The following is a 4,844-nucleotide window of genomic DNA, read 5'->3' on the forward strand; positions in this document are numbered from 1 at the left end:
AAGACCTAGGAGTCTATGTGGACTCCTCACTTTCTCCATCCAAACAATGTGGGGAAGCAATAAAAAAGGCAAACACAATGCTAGGGTATATTGTCAAAAGTGTAGAATTGAGAACAAGGGCAGTAATGTTCAGACTGTACAATGCACTAGTTAGAGCTCATCTGAAATACTGTGGACAGTTCTGGGCTCCACACTTCAAGAAAGATATCACTGCTCTAGAGGCAGTTCAGAGGAGAGCAACCAGACTTATTCCAGGTCTGAAGGGAATGTCCTACTGAGAGACTGAGGACCTGAACCTTTTCACGCTGGAGCAGAGGAGACTACATGGGGACTTGATTCAAGTCTTCAAAATCATGAAAGGCATCGACCACATCAAACCAGAGGAGCTTTTCCAGAGCAGCAGGGACACACGCACCTGGGGACACAGATGGAAATTGGGCTTCAAGGCATTCAAGATGGAAAACAGGAGACACTTCGTCACACAGTTGTCACAATCTGAACAAACTCCCCAGCGTTGTGATTGAAGCTGAAAATTTGGGAACATTTGAAAACAGACTGCATAGGATCCTTGGATCACTTAGTTACTAATGGACACTAAACGAGCATGATGGGTCGAATGGCCTCCTCTCGTTTGTAAACTTTATGTTCTTCTTAAGAAAAAAATAAATCTGCATAAAAATCGCATAAACCTGAAGGAGCAGACACAGGGGTAAACGGTATTATGTAAGAGTTATCTCCCTGACTTATCGGACGTGCTCATCTCAGTTTGCCAACATGGGGACAATTCTCATGGAATTGTGGGAATTACAAGTTGAGCAACGCAACAGGATCGGCTTTCACAACCAGGGTCTGGCCCTGAAAACATTAGAATACGCTTAACTGTGATGTTAAAATTAGTATTCAAAAACAATGTGCGCTCCCCTCCCAAAAAAAGTCAGCTGTTCTCATCCTTAGCCTGAGCCACTACATGTGGGTTTATTAGTTATTACGCAGTCCTTGTTCGCAAGACTGCTTGGTTTACTTGTGGTGCAGAAATGCATTTCGAGTGGTGTAATAATACTATTAATCTAACTGGTTCTGACCTGGCCTGTGTATCACGGTGCAGTAATCAAATTGAAGGCTCGGCTAATTAGTAGATTTCCTTACAGACATTTCAATCACGTTGCGACGCGTTCCGTCTTTGATTATTTTATAAACAACTCCTTCAAATCTAAATAAACGGTCTTTTCATAATATTAACTAATCCACCTCGATTGTAGCATACATTTATATAAGCGTACGGTGTGCAAATCTAAAGGGTTTTATCATTAGCGATGCTTACCCAATAACATTTTATTTAAAAATCTGAAAAAACAATAGACGATGTAAAATAATCGCAATCTGTACAGTGACGAAGTAAGCAAAAAGCGATCTCTCGAGGGGGAAATAAGACTTTCGTATCCGAGTTAAAGAATAACTATTGCCGTGTAAACAAATAAGAGATCCGCAGAGACTTTTGATTAAGGCTATATTTATATATTCAGATCGAGTTTTTGTTGTTGTTGTTGTTGTCCTACTGAGAGACTGAGGAACTGAACCTTTTCACCCTGGAACAGAGGAGACTATGTGGGGACTTGATTCAAGTCTTCAAAATCATGAAAGGCATCGACCACATCAAACCAGAGGAGCTTTTCCAGATCAGCAGGGACACACACACCCGGGGACACAAATGGAAATTGGGCTTCAAGGCATTCAAGATGGAAAACAGGAGACACTTCTTCACACAGAGAGGCGTCACAATCTGGAATAAACTCCCCAGCGATGTGGTTGAAGCTGAAAACTTGGAAACATTACAAAATAGACTGGATAGGATCCTTGGATCACTTAGTTATTAATGGACACCAAACGAGCACAATGGGTCGAATAATTAATTTCGTAGATGAAATGATGAACGAGGGTTTTAATTTTCACTAAATGGATTACATATATCGTTCCTCAGACCATCTTTCAAATCTGGGCATTAAAAAGCAGAGCTACGGCTAATGGACTGAGAAAACAAGAACCAACAGAAGAATGGTCATAGTAGTAGGCTAGTAGGCTGTGAAAGTCAATATAAAACAATTCCGCTGCCAGGTTACAGACTTGAGGAGAGTGATTCTTAATTGGGCAATTCAACTCACAATACAACTACTGTAATACTAGTTGGTGCATGGTTATCAGGGGCCGCTGCGAATCTTATAGGCTCCGAAGCAACAACTGGGCCACATTTTGAGATGGTTACTGATCTAGATTTCTGGTGGTGTGGACAGAAAAACATCTACATTGACACCTTTTGGTTGAGCCTACAAAAGTGGCTCAAAAGATGCTGTTTAGACCGTGAGAAAGCTTTAAAGCCCTTTGAAAGCCTTGTGGTTATCCCTGCCCCACAGTCAGGGCAGGGAAGACTTTCCACTTGTACAAATTGTGCAGTAGTTTCCCATTCTAACTTTCCAGCCTTGGTTTTCAGTTATGAATGTATTCGCCAGATGTGCTTCCACAATCCTTTGTAGGCTGCAGAACAGACTACGACTCTGATACACATTGTGAATTGCACAGTGAGGAACTGTGAAATGAGAGGAGAACTGAAAAATGCATATATGATACAGTCTTGTTCCTCCTGGCAGCTCTCTCCACACTGTGGTCCTTATAAGCATCCTTTACCACCCATTAATCTCCCTGCAAAAACAAAGCAGCATAACTTCTTAATTCTTCTCCATTTATTTATCGAGGTTTCCCTTTTACATCCCCAATAATCAACACAGGACCATCAGAACAGACACATGAGTCTTTTGTTTTTTTAAAGCCTGAAAGGAAAACCCTCACTGACAAAGCTGCAAAATTGTGTCCTTGTTTTTCTTGATGGTCCACTGAGAGCTCTCTTAGTAGGCACTCCTGTCCCCTTCTGGAAATCAGACATTATCTTCACATGGGCACAGAGCAGGTTTGGAGATAATCAGGAGGATTCTGCAGCTTTAGATTGATCCACCCTCAATTAACTAAAACCTTAACTGAATTAATAATTTGCTTTATTTGACTTTTAACATTTAAATTACTAAAAGTTGGAGAATCTGGGTACTTAATATACTTTTACATTCAACTTGACATCTCCAACGGTTTAAAATTCTTAATTAGTTCTAATTCTTTAACAAAATCCTTTGTGAACTTATTCGAGATAAAACCCCACTGGGTCAGTTGCTCGACTCTTGCGACAAAGGGGTCTATGTCCCGAACATAAAAGCTAGTAAACAAAACAACAACAAAATAAAACTATGTGGTGAGAAAAAATGTATTGAAAGCCAATTGTGAATGACAGCAGCCAGGTTTAAAACAGTTTCGTGGAAAACTACCAGTTTTACCAAACTGATTAATTCTTGAAAGAATGTATGCTATCTGCATGAATAAAATAATTTTCCAAGAATATATTTATACATAGAGGCATCATCACTTGGGCAATGTAAAGTAAGTTATATTTCAGACAAAAGTAGTGCACACACCAATTTCTTTCCAACACAGACCATTTCATTTCATTGTTATGCCACACATGAAACACCCTAGGTTATACATGGATTTTAAGCGTTTGCAGTGTATTTCTTACAAGGTAGGCTATACTTGTTATTATTGTCTTATTATGCATGCCCTGGGCAAAGTGTCAAGTGCAAATCTGTTTCAAATCCACTCAGCCTGGCTGTTATATAGCCTGTTTATTAAGACGTGGAAAAAATAAAAGAGCATCTGTCACAATGCCATGGTGATTTCTGTAACATTAATGTGTCTCAATAGCAGATATAGACACAAAACACGGTGTAATTTAAATTTCCTAACTAAACACATCCACTGGCTGTTTGTACAGCTAGCATCAGAGGGACCTTTCAGTATGGAATGCTCCTACCAAGGTGAGAGACCACTAATTGAGATACCAGGGTTTGTTCAGATGTGTGTGTGTGTGTGGATAGAGGGTGCATAACTTGTTTGGATCTGAATGTGAATATACTTGTTTGTGTCTGAATATTATAGATTATAATTTTAACATTGCTTTGGGTTGCATAATTTAATGTTTTTAAGTAGAACACTGTTCAGGTTGATATATAAAATACTGGTCCTTGACTAACTAAACTAGTAATGCGTTCAATCAAGTCACTATAAACTACTGAAGACCCTAGTTCTTTTCTCTGGAGCTGGACATATATATCACTAGACCACATCTCATATAAATGTACTTACTAATGGTCTCAATCCTTTAAATCATTACATAAATACACATTGTGATCAGTTATTTCTGAAACAGCTTGTTATGGACTCATTCTTGTCACATAGATGGTTTAGTCTTGGTCACATGACCTGCACACAGTCATATCGGCTATCCTTAGGGTAATTTTTCACACTTGAATGATTTCTTTATTAAACCTTACAGAGAAAACTGCACAAAATCCAGTCATACTGATTGAGAGCGAACTGAATAATTCCCTTGGAGTTCTCAGTATCCAATGAAAAATTCCCAGTCAATTCTTAAAATGTTCTAAGCTGCGAGGGAAACACATACGTGGTGACCCTTGAGAATGGTCTGTCTTTAAAAACAGTTATCTAATTACCTACAGTTCAAGCCAAGAATTTAACTAAAGTGAAAGTTCACTAAAAGGAGCATGGAAATCAATGGTGTCCAAAATGTGGAAATAGATAATTGATACATACTTACAATTGAATGAACAATATTTTCTAAACTAAATGCATCACTAAATAAAATTGGGATTCACTATTCACTCTTTCTTCTGATCCTTACCAGACCCCTATAGTAATCCTGTCAATAAAAAAAGACAGTACTTTCAAGG

Source organism: Amia ocellicauda, chromosome 17, assembly GCF_036373705.1.
Source record: "Amia ocellicauda isolate fAmiCal2 chromosome 17, fAmiCal2.hap1, whole genome shotgun sequence".
Taxonomy (NCBI): domain Eukaryota; kingdom Metazoa; phylum Chordata; class Actinopteri; order Amiiformes; family Amiidae; genus Amia; species Amia ocellicauda.